The sequence below is a fragment of the Octopus bimaculoides genome, chromosome 4, assembly GCF_046866305.1.
Source record: "Octopus bimaculoides isolate indiv1 chromosome 4, ASM4686630v1, whole genome shotgun sequence".
NCBI lineage: Eukaryota > Metazoa > Mollusca > Cephalopoda > Octopoda > Octopodidae > Octopus > Octopus bimaculoides.
This window is the reverse complement of record NC_142931.1, coordinates 59511566-59529928: the sequence shown is the minus strand read 5'-3', so window position 1 is coordinate 59529928 and position 18363 is coordinate 59511566. Positions and strand designations below refer to the sequence as shown.

At 34.2% G+C, this 18363-nt stretch overlaps 1 long non-coding RNA gene across 3 annotated transcripts in view; it reads left to right on the top strand.

Moving 5' to 3' along the window:
* LOC149136066 (uncharacterized) overlaps positions 1-18159 on the top strand; it is a 238785-nt gene extending 220626 nt beyond the window's left edge. For all 3 annotated transcript variants that reach the window (XR_016241524.1, XR_016241523.1, XR_016241525.1), the window contains exon 4: positions 17881-18159. This is a non-coding gene — a long non-coding RNA (uncharacterized LOC149136066). The remainder of the gene's footprint in view (positions 1-17880) is intronic.
* The last annotated feature ends 204 nt before the right edge of the window (positions 18160-18363 follow it).

Sequence of the window (18363 nt, the reverse complement as noted above, 5' to 3'; positions counted from 1 at the left end):
TTGGTGCCACAATGTTTGATAGAATATCTACAAAATATGGTGAAACAATTAAACCAGTATCAATCTGATGTTGGGCTTTAATCAGCAATTCAGTTTCTCCATATAACTACCCACAGATATGTTGTATATATAGCTATTGTTATTAGGAGCTTGTGTAAATCAGATAAACCAAGTTAGATTTATCATTTAGTAGCAGTAGAGCAACAAATAGTTTATCTTCCATTTGAGCTTCTAGTTATTTTACAATGCATTTAGAGAGTGATTTTCAATTTATCATTATTGTTTTATGTACCAAGTATTTAGTATTACATACCTAATGACTGATAACAGCTATTTGTCATTATTACTTACTATTTACAAAGGCTATAACAACATACCATAAAACATCTAGTCTGGGACACTACTATCAGTAACTAATATAACAGCCATCTGAAAATTAGAAATATGACAGAATGCAATAAAGACTGATCATCATCATCATCATCATCGTTTAACGTCCGCTTTCCATGCTAGCATGGGTTGGACGATTTGACTGAGGACTGGTGAAACCGGATGGCAACACCAGGCTCCAGTCTGATTTGGCAGAGTTTCTACAGCTGGATGCCCTTCCTAACGCCAACCACTCAGAGAGTGTAGTGGGTGCTTTTACGTGTCACCCGCACGAAAACGGCCACGCTCGAAATGGTGTCTTTTATGTGCCACCCGCACAAGCCAGTCCAGGGGCACTGGCAACGATCTCGCTCGAAAATCCTACAGGAGCCAGTCAGGCGGTACTGGCAACGGCCACGCTCAAAATGGTGCATCTCATGTGCCACCCGCACAAGAACCAGTCCAGGGGCACTGGCAACGATCTTACTTGGCTTGCCGGGTCTTCTCACGCACAGCCCATTTCCAAAGGTCTCGGTCCGTAGTCATCGCCTCGGTGAGGCCCAATGTACGAAGGTCTTGCCTCACCACCTCAGCCCAGGTCTTCCTGGGCCTACCTCTTCCACGGGTTCCCTCAACTGTTAGGGTGTGGCACTTTTTCACGCAGCTATCCTCCTCCATTATCACCACATGTCCATACCAGCGCAATCGTCTCTCTTGCACGCCACAACTGATGCTTCTAATGTTCAGCTTTTCTCTCAAGATACTTACACTCTGACGGGTATTCACATTGACATTACACATCCAACGGAGCATACTGGCTTCATTCCTTGCGAGCTTACGTATGTCCTCAGCAGTTACAGCCCATGTTTCACTGCCATGTAGCATGGTTGTTCGTACGCATGCGTCATACAGTCTGCCTTATACAGTCTGCCTTTTACTCTGCCTTTTACTGATATATCATATAAACATGTAATAAACTACAGACACACTACAGTGCACTGCAAAACACATTATTCAGCTTGTCTCTTGGAGGATAACACTGATTGATGTTGAGCCAGTATTCTATCTATTCATTTAAGGATTCAACTTTGATAGAGATAACTAATCAAGTTATTGATCTGAGCTAAGATTAGTTATGTAAAGGACATATGATAGACAAAAACATCTGTGCTGCTTAATTTCATTGGATTCCAAAATGAAGTGAAATTAAAGTAATATCTAAGCCAACAAATAGTATGGAGAAAACATAATTCAGTAGAAAATATTGAAAATGTGAATTTGAGAGGATTACTAAAATGTAGAAATAAAATAATGACTCAGATATATTATTTTTATTAGTTAATTTATTTTGTATTACTTTCTTGAAAAATAGCCAAATAGCCATGTAGTTGTGAATGCCAAAATCAGTATATGGCTACTAACTATTTTGTTTGCTAAGTTCCATACACTTATGTTTAAAACAAAACATGATATTTTTGCCTTTACTCTATTGACTCTTGAGAATAGAGACCACCACTTGTTTGCCTAAATTCTTGTAATTCATCTTCTCTTATGATATTTAACTTTAGGGTGATAAAAATCTTATGCATATATATATATATATATATATAAGAATTTATGTGGTGATCTTATTAAAAAATAACATGAGAAAAAATCATTTTCAAACAAAAAATACGTTTTATCACCTAATTGTTTTCACAAATTTACACAATATGTAAACTTTACTCATTATCATTTCCCATAACACTAGTTTTTACACTCTTACTTAATACTGCATTAATTTAATATTATCTTTATTACATTTAAATTTACCTATTATCACAAAAATAGACAGTAACTCTCATAATCCATTTTATAGGAAATTTGTAATGGCATCTCTTGGAGAGCATATTTAAAGCAGTGGTTGTCAACCAGGGTCCATATGACCCTTAGGGGTTCATATAAAATTTTGTTGTTAAAATTTATCTGCAATAAATCGGTCATACTTCTACAATACACAAAATATTTTAACAACTTCTTAATACAATTCCTAATAACGTTATAAACATATAATATAATTTTTTAAACATCAGATGGTTGGAACGGTACATCCAAGTAAAATAATATTCAAAGGAACATTGATCTAAACTATGTTAACTTGCCAAGGCCATTCCATCTCTGCCTAAACCCACAAGAGGAAACTGAACTAAGCAAGGCAGATAATGAAACACAGGCACGATGTCATAACGGTGGGGTGGGGAACAGGTTGTTTGTATCAACCCAGTTCTTGACTGGTACTTATTTATTGACCTCTGGAAGTATAAAAGGCAGTTCAAAACGTAAAAGGCCATAAATAAATAATTCAAAGTATTTTGTTTGATGTTCTAACAGTTCTGACAATTTACTGTCTGCAGTTATTGCTACTGTTTTTGACATAAAACTGTTCCTACTCTGTAAGTGCTGGTGACATGCAATGAGCTTTTGACTTGCATCAACTCATCCATCTAAACATTTCCTTTTATTTATTTTTTTTTCTGCTTATAGATTATATCTTAGTATTTAAGTTGGTGTTAACATACACAATGCAGTGAGCAGTAAAAAAAAACTACTTAGAAATGTTTATGTGGTAAAGAAAAGTCAACATTGGTTCAGCGAATAAATATTATTTCAATCATTTTAGCAAGTATGGGAGACAACTCTGGATACGTTTGGGTGTAATTAGACTGCCTCAACCAAATATAGACTTCACTGTATTTAATGAAGTAGTGATGAGAGAGAATCATTGAATAGACGTATGTTATTATACACCAGTAGTAATAAAAAATGAGCATATTTAAAAGTAACTGATATTAACAACTTCTGTAATTTATTTTTATCTTAGTACGATAAGGATGGTGATTAAGTTAAATAGCATCAATCAGAATACATGTATACCTCATCTTAAATCATTTCGAGTTATGTCTTTTTCAACTTTACTCTGACCACAGCAAACATTTAAAAGCATTTTTTTAAAGCACCTAACAATCACCACTGAGTTGGGAAAAATCAAATAAAAATACGTTTTAATAAACCATTTATTAAAACAGATAAAAATAATAATAATAATATCCAAGAATTCGTAATTCCTGAAGGAAAAACCCCTCTCCAAACTCCTTCTGCCACTGTCTGTCTCTGGCCAATCATGGTCATGTAGGCTCCAGGTAGCAGGTGAGATCATCTCATCACCTTGTCTTTGGTCAACCTCTTGATTTTGTCCATTCTCTTGGTGTCCATTTCGTCACCCTGATTGTCCATCTGTTGTCCTTCAGTCATATGATGTAGCCAGCCCATCTATATTTACTCTCTTTGATGGTTCTCATGATGTTGTTGACTTTCATGTACTGTCAAATCCGAACATTGGTTTTCTTGTCCCACAATGTAATGCCAAGCATGATTTGTTCCATTTTCGGTTGGGCTACAATGAGGACATTCATGATGGTAGTGTTGAGAGTCCATGTTTCATTGCTATAAATCATCACTGGCAGGATGTACTTGCTGAAGATCTTTCTTTTAATTTTCATGGAAGCCTTGGGACTTCTCATGAGGTTTTCCACCTTACATCCTCCACATTCAATAATCAAGTTTTGCCCCTTAACAGTGTTGTACTTCATATACAAGCATCATACATGTTGACTTTTACCTGAGAAAAAACATATCTTTGATGAGCATGAAACGTTTCCAACCTATTTATGTCACCAAAGTAAATAAGCTATCAATTATTTCCAGTGAGTCCTCTGAGCATTTGAAGAAATTTATTTCATGAGTGCTCTTGCTGCTAACTACTTTTGTCCAAATATTACACATGAAGTTTCTCTTCTATCAGCTTCTTTGCTACTGCATCTCTTCTGCACCCTAAGTTTAAATTGGATAGACCATATAGCATTCCTACATGCTTCGTTTCTGCATATAGTATGGCAACATTTCAGATGGTAACAAAATTTTGTCTTCTCTCCTGTTAACTAGAACTTTTGTCTTTGTTAGTTTTAATGTAAGACCTCTTGGATTTAGGTTTTGCTTCCATATTTGAAATTTCTCTAAATCTTTTACAAATGCACTATGAAAACTAGGTCATCAGCATGCAGAAGTTCTCATAGACAGGCACTCTTAAACTCCTCTATTATAATCTTAGAACTATAATAAGCAGGAGGGTACTGAGAATTAAGTCCTTTTGCCACCTACTTGCAGGTTAAATTCACTACTGAACTTGTTAAATTACATCTTGTTAACATTTCTGTGCATGATATGCACAGCACTCTAGTTATTCATCTACATATAGTTTTGTTAGTGACTACCAGACCATAGAGTGTGGTACCTTGTCAAAAGCCTTCTCCAGAATCAAAAAATGCTAGATATAGGAGCTTGTTCTTTGCTATAATTGTCTCACTAGGAAAAAGACATGGACTATAATTTATTCCAGGATGAAAAAAAAATAATGACGAGGGATAAAGATCTTTCCCAAGTCATATAGATTTTTGCCAGCTGAGTGAACTGGAGCAACATGAAATGAAGTGTTTTGCACAAGAACACAACACATTTCCTGACCCAGGAATTGAACCACAGTTTTATAATCATGAGTCCAACACCGTAACCATTAAGCCATGCAACTTCACTTATTTTTTTCTGCAAATTAATAATTATTCATGCCTAATAGACATTTTATGTATTGTTTACATATGCAGTTGAGGTTTAATATATTTTATTGCATGATAAGAAAGGAATGAGAATTTATGAGATTCATGGTTTTTTTTTTTTGGTTTTTTTTCTCACCAGTACTGAAAAATGTATATTTTCACAATTCTATGAAGTTTGTCAACAAGAATTCATATAATTTCCATACTTATTTGATTAAGGCAATTATTGTTCTGAATTGTCCCACTTTCATGTCAAGTTCAGTGTTTGTTTCTTTTCTTTTCTTTTTCTTTTCTTTTCCATTAAAGTTAATTGATGTATTTTCTTGTTGCAAAAGTGGTAGATAAAATGTAATTAGAAAAATAATAATACATCATGGAAATCAAAATTTGTTTTCTATGCTTTGTTATGTGGAAACTGACAAATGATTTTGTACACTACTGAACATTATTAGCCTTCTTCTCTTGAGATTCTGTTCTTCATACAATATGGTTGTTAACCTCACATAATTGTAACAGAGTGCATTTATTGTCAGTCACTATAACAGTACAATAATAGTGCAATTATATGTAATCTAACTAAACAAATTTTCTGACATTCTTGAAATAGAATTAATATACAGAATACACAGAGGATTAGATAACTTCTGTTTCTGTGTTTTTGTAGTTTTTATATCACTTTCAGTTACAGATGTTTCCTCTTTGTTCTCTATTGAATGTTCTGAATGCTAATATCAATTATACTGTCCAGAAACTCATAAAATATATTTAATCATCAACTCTCATTTTACTGTGAATTCCAAACCTCTCTATGGTATTATGTCTGCTGTAAAACTAAAAAGGTTTAATGATAAAGTAGTTTAGCTGCTGTACTCAGAACATCCCAAGAAAGCCTGTCAAAGTATTATACTACCCCCTTGACCAAAGTACTGTACTCTCCGGGTCTTAGTTTCCTTCATAATACTACATTTCCATTACATTTCCTCTTCAGAAAACTGTTACAAGCTGATTAATTTACACAGCTGCCATTATCTGACCCAGAATATATTAGTAGTTCAGTGGGTGTTTACAGCTAGTAAAATAAACTTCTCTAAAAGTGACTCTGCTGTCCTAGACTGTTGCAGCAGTTGTTTTTATGATACCTGTATAAAACAGCTCATGATGGTGCTTGATTTTACTGACTTTGTTTCCTTAAGCATGTTTATTTTCCTTGTCAATTGACTCTCCTTCTCTTCTTTTCTCTGCCTACTTTGACTATCTCTATCCTTTTGCATCAATGTTTGTTCTTCTATTGCCATCAGCTGTCTGCATCAATGTTAGTTTATGTCACACCTTCTCACATCAATTTTGAGCAGCATATCAGCAAAGAGGCCTGTTTATAGGAATCCCACAATAGGTTCTCCATATAGAATGGTAAATACGTCCAAGATGTATGCTGAAAGACCCTACTAATTCATGTAACTCTAGAATATGCCATTGACAGAGAAGGTGGAAGCTTTCAAGTGCACTTTAGTCATGATCTTTCATATGTCTGTCAGCCTTCAACATCATAGAAGAATGCTAAGGATGCAGGTTTGGTACTCTTTCAATTTGTCAGCTGTTTATTAATCTACACACCTATATTCTGCTAGGAGGTTGCTCCAGTGAAACTAACAATGTGCCCTTCTTAGCATCAGATGATAGATTGTTGATAGTTAAACCAGCTGCTGTGGAAAAAGAAACAATATTTGTAAAATAAACTATATTTTGTATACTATTATGCAGTCTGTATAATAGCAGAAACACTTAACTTTTCACAAGATATTTTTCATTTCTTCTGTTATATAAATATTACTTTTGATTTGACTGATCCTTCAGTCATGTTTCCTGTCTTAAAAGAATGACAAGATCAGTTTCTTTACAGTTATTTTTATGTGAGTGTTTGAATGCATTGCTCTGCTGCTATGAATGTTGATCAATACCTAAGTTGCTAACAACATTAGTCTTGGAGATATCGGAATTGGAGAATGACCAACTAAATTTTCTGATGATTTTTATCTTCTTTCTTCATAATGTTTTTCACCCAATCATGTTTGTGTAAGCATATTGTTTTATTTATTTGACTGGTAATTTGCTTTTCTTCTTGTTGTTTAGCCCAAGGCCCATCCTGATTGAACAACAGGCTTATGATCAAAAGCATTCCAGCAATGACTGTTTTATGTATGTGCATATCTAGAATGCAATTGTCAAACGTGTTCTTCCTTTTTTTAAGATAGGGAGTGATATGGTACTCTCCTGCTAATCTGACAGATTGCATGACCATGTAGAGGGTCTTGTGTCTCAAGACAGATAACTTGTTGTTTTGTGATGGCAGATGGTGGTGGCAGTGATGGCTGCAGCAGCAATGATGCTGGTGATGGTAGCAGTAGTAGTGACAATGACTACGGTGGTGGTGGTGGCATTTAAAATGATGCATCATTTTATGGTTAATTTATTACTATCAGTTGTAAAGCAATTAAGTGAAGTTAAACTGCAATCTGAATGGATTGCTTTAGATTGACAGTGAAAGTGCTGTTTGCATTCTCCACAGAAAAAAATATTTAACAAATATATAGCTGCAGCACATTTTGACACCAACCAACTGAATCATTGGAAATTGTCAAGGCTAGAAGGACACCAAGATTTGATGCCAGGCTCCATTCTAGAGAGTCTGCTACATTACTATGTCAGTTCAGGTAGCAACAGCAAGACCATTGATTGCATCAGTAACAATGGAAAACAAGGTCAGCAGCACAACCCTCACCAGATTTCAGAAAATCCTCTTAATATCAGCAGTGCTCAATGTTAGTGCAAGACTGAGGGTTGAGCAAACTGACGCCAACAGTGGCAGCAACATGAATTTACATGGAACAAATTATGACTAAAAAAAACAAAAAAACATAAGAACCATCAACTGCACAGAGACTCCTTCATTGAAAATTTGGATGAGATTTCAAAAGAAAATATTTTTTAGTTGTTGCTGCTATTACTGTTGTTACAGGCCTTCATTATTGTATATCAATATGAGTATAGGCCTACGGTTTTTCTTGTGAACATGACTTGAAGTATCAATACCCATATGATCTTTATACATGCATACAGATATATATATATATATAAAACAAGAGGTCCATAATTCTTCATCAGTTATCAACCAGATGATATTACTTAGTTTCACACTATTAAATATATATACATATATATATATATATATATATATATATATATATATATATATTTCACTTAGGCTAATAACCTGGTGTAGTACTCAATATATGTATGTTTAAGAACAAAGTGTTAGATGAATACAGAGCGGTAATAAGAAAAGGTGATGTCACAGGAAAAACAATGGTTATGTTATACACTTCATAACATGAAGTTCATTACATAATCATTGTTTTTCCTGTGTTACCTCTTATATATATATATATATATATATAAATGCATGTATGCATGCTAATATTATTTAATTGCTGCCTCAAAAGTGTTCTCGTCAACAAGTCAAGAAGTTATTAGTTTATAACATGTCACTGGAACTCTCTGTAGCCCAGACACTTACCTCACATACCTCTATCCACTTAGTTGTAAATAAATAAATACTACAGTGTAAAGACAACTCATTGCTCCGAACAGTGGTTATACTATAAATGTAACTAGTAGATTGTTTGCTTGCAGTACAGTTCTATGTTTATAGCTTGGAGACAGATAAGTTCATCAAAACGGAGTTATCTTAAGTACTCTACATGAAGATGAAGTCACCAGTACTGCATATACTACTCTGTGGGTTATTAAGTACACCACTTTTATTAATTTAGTCAGTGTGATAGTATCTTAAATCAACATGACTGAATGTATTATTGTTTCTTATTTAGATGCATGGCTAGCAATTTTGGGGAGGGGTAATGAATCAGTTGCATTGAACTTGGCACTAGACTGGTACTTTAACTTATTGACTTCAGAGGAATGATATTTTCATAGAATGACATCTCTATAATATCAAAACTTTTCTATAACATACTCTGAACTCTTTCATTTTGGACAATCTGCACTTTTTAAAAATCTTTGGGTAGCTATTTAATAATAAGTTTAAAGTGTTCAAGACATTTAAAAACACTGCCTTCTAGAATCCAAGCTTTGATATTTCCTCCTCCCCCTCCTCTGTTTTTTCCTCTGCCTCCTCTGTTTTTTCCTCTGCCTCCTCCTCTTCCTCCCTCTCTTGTGCCTCTCCTACTTCTGTCTCTGCTGAGGGAGCTTTGGAAAATAGGGACAAATTAATGGCATCCAATAAAAGAATTAGTTTAATTTTTTTTTTGTAGTGGAGGTGCAGGGGCTAAGTCAGAGGGAGAAGACCAGTACCAGACCTCTAAGGCTAATGAGGAGAAAGAGAGGAGGAAGAAGCCATGATATACATGTTACTGTAGCAAGAAGCAGCATCATAATATATTAGTATTTGAACAAATACCAACAGCAACACAGAATGTTCATTATCTTTACTTAAAATTTTATTTTATAATTTGGTTTGCAGTTATTTATAGCTGAGCCAAACTAATTTCTTCTTTGAATTGTGCTAATTGTGGTATAATTATCATATTATTTCTATTGCATTTTATTCTGAATGTCTTTCCTCACTTATAAGTATGGATATTGTTACAGATGACCATATCAATTGGATACTGGCTTTGCAGCCAAAGTTTTCTTTGTGTTTCATATCTTGTTACTGGAGAAATTCTGTGTACAAGTGACCCACATATATCTGGTTTTAAATAGACCCTAAAGAGATTTACAGTTCAGCAGAGATACTGTGTAATTTATATATGTTTCATTAAATTGTAGTGTTGAGCTCATATATAAAAAATATATAATGAAATAACTATAGTACTCATAATTTGAAAATCTTTTAATTTCTTTTGTGAACACATGTATAAGTATGAATTTCAAAATGTTGTATTCATCATCATCATCATCATCATCATCATCATCATCGTCATCAGATTCATCACCATCATCATCAGTGCTGCTGTCATCAACTTATGTCTGTTTTCCATGCTAACATGAGATGGAAAGGGTTCGTATTATCTCATCACTGACTGGATGCAGTTATTGTCCCAATACTAGGCAGGTTGTCTACAGCAGGACTAGAAGTCTTCTCTATCCTGTATCAATTTTTATTCAGAGTTGCTTTTCTCTTAGATAGGTTACTGTCACACTGTGTATATTTTATTTTGACACCAGTGCAAGTGATTTCTGTTTCTAGCAGGTCTAAAAAGTATACTTTACTTTTGATCAGTTCTTATTCAATCTTATTGATTTCCTAGATGAGTTACTTGCATTGCAGTTTGCAGAGTTCACTTGCTTTGTTTGATTCCTTTGCAATATATTGCAAGTGTAATCCTAGTTCTAGATGACATATTCATGAAAAACAAATGACATCATATCTTCTACTGATAATTGCAAAGCTCTAACAACATATAATCAAATATATCATGGTAATCATTTCTTTGGCTAACGTTTGTGTTAGTAACCATAAATTATCAAAGGTTTAATTTAAGGAATAGGTGCAGATATGGTCATATTGTTAAGAAGTTCAACTTACAATCACATATTTCTAAGAACACTCTTCTTGTGCAGTATCTTGTGAAAGTGTCTTGCCTCTAGTGAAATTAGATTGACAGGAATTGCATTTAAGCTTGTCTGACGAACTGTGCCTGTTCTTGTGTGACAAACTTAATACTTGTCCTGATCTCACTCCACTACCATCACTTTTACCCCATCATCACCACCACTTAATCTTTAGGTTTCTTTAGCAGAGTCCATTCTGCTACAAACATTCAGACCATATTGCCAGTCTGATGACAACTCAATTTCTTACAGTAGCAACCCAATAGTTATTTCATCTTCTTTTTTCCTCCAGCAGAATCAAATACCCTATGAACTACATGGATGCTGATGCTACTCTTCCACTTCTAACCCATAAAAAAAAACATATGGGAACATTTGTTACCTGTAGAGAGTAAAGTACAGTATCAGTATAGCTGATGGTGAATCTTTGGTTGTACAATAGACAAGTGTTGGAACTTTCTACTCTCTCTCACACACTCAAACCCCCAGTCTGTGCTATGATGCATGAATTACAACAGATGAAACATAATCTCTGTGTCAGAGACAACTTCCATAAAATACATAAATGACTAAGTTTCTTTCATGATATCTAAAGTGCCCTAAATTATGATATATAGTTAAGTGCAGGCTACCATGTTTAAGGTGTTGAGTTGAAAATAGTCAATAGAAATTAAAGCATAATGAAGACAAAAATGAGTGGAGTTAATGAAAATTATTCTCAAAAGGAGCAGCAGAGATCAGTGGGGTGAGAATGACTGATCTTTTACATCTCTACTAACAACTCCAGGCATGTTTTCTGCTTATAGGACCTCCTCAGCAAAGTACAGTCCACTCACAGTGGCTAAGACCTCAAGATGACCAATGTCATTATAAAATATAGTTAGAATTCCCTTACTATGTTTCTTTGTGTGTTTTTGATACTGTGGTAATTTGTTGTAAGAGAAGAGCTTTGTCAGTAGGTTGAAGGAAATAGATAAGGTTACAATTTCATTTTAAGTGAAAAGACAACTGAAATAACATATACAGTATGGAACCAAACTAATGGCTTTGTGTTACATAGTGGTGTGTTCTGTCTTTAACTGATTCCAAAATCACTTTTTTTTTTGTTGTATATGGGCAGGTAAAATATTAATCGCTGTTGTTGATCCTTAGTCAAACCTGATTGAATAGACCTATGGTCAGTACCACTGTAACCATGATTGTCACAGCTTCTCTCTCTCTCCCCCTCCCTCCCTATCTCTTTCTCTCTCTCTCCCTCCCTATCACTTTCTCCCTCTCTCTCCCTCCCTCCCTATCTCTTTCTCTCTCTTCCTCTCTCCCTCCCTCCCTATCTCTTTCTCTCTCTCCCTCTCTCCCTCCCTCCCTTTCTCTCCCTCCCTCCCTATCTCTTTCTCTCTCTCCTTCTCTCTTTCTCCCTCATGTCTAGACAGTGTATTCTAATCTACAGTGACCAATATGTCTTTCATTTAAGTTAGTAAGGTGTAACTGGGGGAGATCTGTGTGCTATTTCTAGTTAATGGCTCCCTTATTAACTTGAAAGTACTAGCTGGTATTATTGTATTGTGGAAAAATATCTCTCTTGGATTATTACTTGTTCCAATCCATACCTCACTTCATGTACTCACAACATTTTATCAACTAGGAGGTGGAAGCTTCAGTAGAGGGGTTCTTCACTTCAAAAGATAAGAACTGGTACCAGTGTGTAATCAAAGAACTGAGAGAAAGGTGGCTTTGACAGTGCAACACATCAGCCTCTACTTTGAATGTCAGGTTGCTTTTGTTGTAACTTGTTGAACAAAACAAATAAGTTACCAACATATTGCAAAACTTTTGACTCAACACAATATATTGGTGCATGTAAAGAAGAACCAGTAATATATTTCATTAACCTAGTTTGTAGTTTTGTAAACCACTATTTTCTTTCAAGCAAGATATAATGAACTTTGATTTTTTTTGTTTTTGTTTTATGTGTGCATGTGTGTGTGTGTGAGAGAGAGAGCAGCAACATTGTGGTTACAGGTTTCCAAAAACCAATCGCTATTTCACTTCATTTGTCACAATGGGAATGACTAGGGAGTGTCATTGGTTTTATCATTTCTCCATTATATTTATATCATTTATGAATTTGTTTTGCAAGATCCCTGATGTGAAATCATATGTTGAAACAGATATTGTTATATTTCGGGATGATTAATATTTATTCTTCCCGAATAAACACATGCACTATATATCTGTTCTTCACTTGTTTATTTTTGTTCTTATTTTATCTTATGTCCATTGTCTTGAAACCTTTCATTACACATCTGTCACTGACCTCTTCAGTGACTCTTTTATCCCACATGTATCCCCCTGTTCTGTTTGGTCCATTCTCAGAGCAGGAAGATACATGTGGGATGGAAGAGTTGCTGAAGAGGCCACAGATGTGTGCCAAAAGATTTCCAGACAATTTACATGTGATAAAAGAAGAAAGATAATAGATGAGTGAAGAACAAATATATAGTGCATGTGTTTTGTTGGTAAGAAAAAGAAATGACCGTCCGAAAATATAACAATAGATATTTATATCTCTTCACCAATGTACAACATTGTATGATATACACATGTATGTATAACTTATGCACAACAACCAGACAACAGGTTATCCACACACTTCCCATCTACCAAATTCCAGTCACAAAGTGATGGTCAACCTAAAGCCTGGTAGATGACACTTGGCCCTAGGTACCATGCAGTGGAATCAAATCCAGGAATATGTGGATGACTACAATGTGAACTTCTTCACCACATAGGCATGCCTGAACCCATTCAATTGCAGCAATAAAGGCACACACACACTTTATATATATATATATATATATATATATATACACACACACACACACACACACACACACACACACACACACACACACATACACACACACACACACACACACACATATATATCATCATCATCATCGTTTAACGTCCGCTTTCCATGCTAGCATGGGTTATATATATATATATTTATTTATATATGTGTGTGTGTGTGTGTGTGTGAGTGGATAATGTGTTGAACTGTTTATACAAATGTCATGTATTTCTGTAGCATTGCTTTATGCAATTAAAAAAATCATAGGAAACAATTAAGGGTAATTTATAATATAGAAAAGTCACCTATTTTGAAGTAAAACTGTTATTGAAGAGTAGTTAAAAGACTTGGGTTGTATAAAAATGAGCCATCATTGTGTTGTATCCCTAGATAAGTTGTATAAACCCAGCATGCTTTAGTTTACATAACTGAAGAAAATGTTATTCCTCTTCAATGTTAAATGCTTTGTAGTAGGAAGGACATTCATTTCTTCAAATATTTGCTCTCATGAACATTTAGTGTAATGGCTGAAGCCATTACACTAAACTCGTTGGAAACTTACCCCCACAATCATTAGTTCTCAATTCTTTCTTAAGCACAAAGCTTCTTTGGTAAATGGCAGGCCCTCAGCTTACTCAAGAAATGAAGAGGCATGCTGTTACTGTGGTTATAAAGGCTGAGCATAGCGATTTAGAAATATCACGATTTTTAAAAGTTGTCAGGTCTTTCGTCTACAGTGTTTGTAAGGAGCTAGAGACTGAAGATAGAAATGTATAGAAATGAAGATAGAAAGATAGAAATGAAGATGGAAATGTATCACCAGTATCAAAGCATAAAAAGCATTCTGAACACTCTGAAATCATCAGAACACCTGAATTTATCCAACAAGTTCAACAGACCATTGATTACAATCCCAGAAAGTCCATAAGGTCAGTTGCAAAAGATCTCCATGTGTCAGAAAGAGCAGTCAGAAATGTTGTCCACAAAGACATCAGATAAGTCTTATATGATGAGGAAAGGTCAATTTGTCAGAAAAAGCAAAAGAAAATCACTACATCAGATCTAAAAGGCTCTTAAACAAACTGAAAAATCTAGCAGATTTCATTTGATTTTTCTCAAATGAGAAAAACTTCGACCAAAATCAAAAAGTTAATGGAAGAAATGACAGATGGTTATGTTATATAATGTTAGTACTTACTAACAATATAAGTAATAATGTTAGTACTTACTTATATTGGAATCAATAAAAGCAAATTTAAATTCAAAAGTTTAACACACTAAACTGGAAAACATAAAACCTAATCCAGCACTGTATAGGGACTTCACTGTCCTATAGTTTTGGTAAATATTAAAACATGGATCTCCAGTATCAATAAAGACTGTTTTTCCATCATACCTGCAACCTCATCATCATCATCATCATCATCATCATCATCATCGTTTAACGTCCGTTTTCCATGCTAGCATGGGTTGGACGACCTGTGCTAGCAAAATTCTTTTTGCAATTTTGTTATGAACCATATATATACAGCGTGTGAGTAAGGTATTTGAGGACAGATTTATGTTTATAAAAAAAAACAAATATATAATAACAGATAATAACTCTGTTTATCAAAAAATGAAATGAGGATAAAAATAAACCTTTTCTGTAATGGTATTCAATAAAGTCACCTTCAGTTTCAACAACTGCTTCTATATGAGATCTAAATCATCTACATGCTCAAATCAAGTAGTTCTGGTTCATTTTGGACAATACTCTGACTATGGCAGCTTTCAAAGAATCTTTGGTACACTCCACATGTAATAGTCCAATGGATTGAGATCTGGGAAATTAGGAGGCCAAATGTTAGAGGTTATGTGATCATAAAAAATCTTCGGCCATCCATTCCTCTGTGTTACAAGAGCCATGTGTGATAGTGCAGGGTCTTGCTGAAACACATATGGCCTTCCATTACATACACTGTCTATTCAGGGCTTAACAATTATTTCCAGGACCTTAATGTACACGGCAGAGTTAACTCTAAGGTCTTGTGGAAAGAAGTAAGGAGGCATTACATGTCCTTCATTGCTGACAACCCCTAGAACCATGACAGTTGCAGGAAATTTTGTATGCATAACTTCAGAAGGGTCTGCACATAACCATCTGTCATTTCTTCCATTAACTTTTTGATTTTGGTTGAAGTTTTTCTCATTTGAGAAAAACGAAATGAAATCTTCTTCTGCTAGATTTTTCAGTTTAAGAGCCTTTAATATCTGATGTAGTGATTTTCTTTTACTTTTTCTGACAAATTCACCTTTCTTCATCATATAAGACTTAGATCTGATGTCTTCATAGACAACATTTCTGACTGTTCCTTCTGACACATGGAGATCTTTTGCAACTGACCTTATGGACTCTCTGGGATTGTAATCAATGGTCTGTTGAACTTGTTGGATAAATTCAGGTGTTCTGATGATTTCAGAGCATTTAGAATGCTTTTTATGCTTTGATACTGGTGATATGTTTCTATCTTCAGTCTCTAGCTCCTTACAAACTTTGTAGACGAAAGACCTGGCAACTTTTAAAAATCGTGATATTTCTAAATTGTTATGCTCAGCCTTTATAACCACAGTAACAGCATGCCTCTTCATTTCTTGAGTAAGCTGAGGGCTTACCATTATTATTTTCTGAAACAAAGATTATACAGAGTTAACAAAAAAATGCAGCAATGCTCCAAAAAAGGTAAATCCTCAAATACCTTGTACACCCTATATATATGCGTGAGTGTGTGTAGATATACAGTGATACATCACAGTATGAGTTTAATTCATTCCATGACAGAGATTGTCTTATGATTTACTCATTTTATAAATCAATTTTCTCCATTGAAATTAACTAGAATATAATTAATCTGTTCCAGCCCCCAAAAACTTCTCAAATGAAAAGGTGTAGATACAAGTAAAATGACAATTATAAAAAAGAGAATGCAAAAGAAATATGTAAACTGGTTTTATTAACTGAATTACCTTAAAGATGGATGATTTGTGTGCTCGTACTGCAGATTTCCGCTCATACCTCAAGACAAAAATTCACAAAGATCTCGGCTTGTACAGTCAATTACTCATACAATGGGCCACTCATCCTGCGAGGTTCTACTGTGTGTGTATATATAGATATAGATATAGATATAGATATCCATCCATCTGAGAGCAGAATAAAACAGATGATTTGGTCAAAATCCTTAACATAACCTTAGAGTTTAACCAAATCCCTTTTATTTTGTTCTGGAATATACAGACTGTAAATTATTCAAATGTATATAATACCAAAAGAAAATCATAGGGCAAATTATATTTAATACCTGATTGGAATTTGGATATACATGGATATCATGGTATTCTAAGCATTGGTTAAATGCTATGCTATCTCATTCGAAATGATAATTATATATATATATATATATATATATATATATATATATATATATGAAATCTGTAACTTGTTTTCAGTTTATCCTGTTGCTGTTGTTTTTATTTATAGTACAGCTTATTGGAATACATTAGCATAAATTTTTAATATTTTCTATAACATTATATTAATTTAAAATCTGATTTATATTTTGTTTTCAAATCTGTACATTGGATATGTATATCTCTTTTAAATGTTTCTACTTGTATTAAACTTTCTCTTCTAATCCATGAGACAATGAGGACAAAAGCCTTTGAGGTAACTTCACCATTTTGACTTAACTTCAAACATTTTGAGCAAGCAAGGATAACCTTTAATGGTTGATTGATCTGCAAGAAATAGCAGCCAAGTCTTCCTCATCTCACAGGTTACCATCTTGAAGGAAGGGCGCATTGGATAATGTGCTTCTAGACACATTATGTATGAATAAAAGATGGGATGACCTCAGGTAGAATGCCTTTGATCATAAATCTGTTCAATCAAGCTGGTGTTAGTAACAACAGCAAACATTTTACTTTCAACTATATTTGTTTTTCCCTTCTCCGGCTTCTTCAACTATTTTTCACCTTTCTTCTTCCATGCTTATTTGTTGTTCTCTCTAATGCCAAATCATTTTGAGTACCACACAGTATAATAACTTGTAGCATTTATTTATAGCCTTATACATCCTGAGTTCAAATCCCACCTAGGTCAACTTTGTATTTTGTTCACAGGAGGTTGATAAAATAGTTATCAAGTACTGGGGTTGATTTTATTGACTCAAAAAATGTCCTCTTGCTTCTTCTTATGGTTTGTTTGTTTTTTTCACTTCTCCTCCTTCTCCTCTCTTATTCAACTACCTCACTTTCCTTGTTCATCTCCTCTTCACTATTCCCTCATGACCTCCTAAGCTAATCTCATTATTTCAAAAGTTATGTTCTATTTTCTAGGTGAAAAATCTTTTTGTATCTCAACCGTCCTTGACAAAGTACAATAAGGCTAGTTGATAATCTGAACCATCCTTGACATTCAGCAATAACGGAAAGTCTCTTGAATACTTCAAATTGCAAAACACACCACAAAATTCCACAATATGATCGAGGTAATATTTGATTTTTTTGTTTTTTAACAAGAAAGATAACCCAAAACAAAAACCGTTACCTCAAATTAATAATAATTTCAAAACTTTTAGGCATTTAAATTCTTTATGTCAAAATACACACATATACCCATGCATATACATTAAACAAAAATGTATAAACCTGAAAACACAAAGAGAAAGAAAAATAGTAACTAACAAAGCAATTAATATCTTTCTTTTCTTTCGGTTCTAATGAAACCCATGCAATTATAAACCAAGATATTCATTTTATATGAAAAATTGTGACCTCTTGCATTGTTGGTCACAGGATTCTTGTAATCAAGTTACTGAT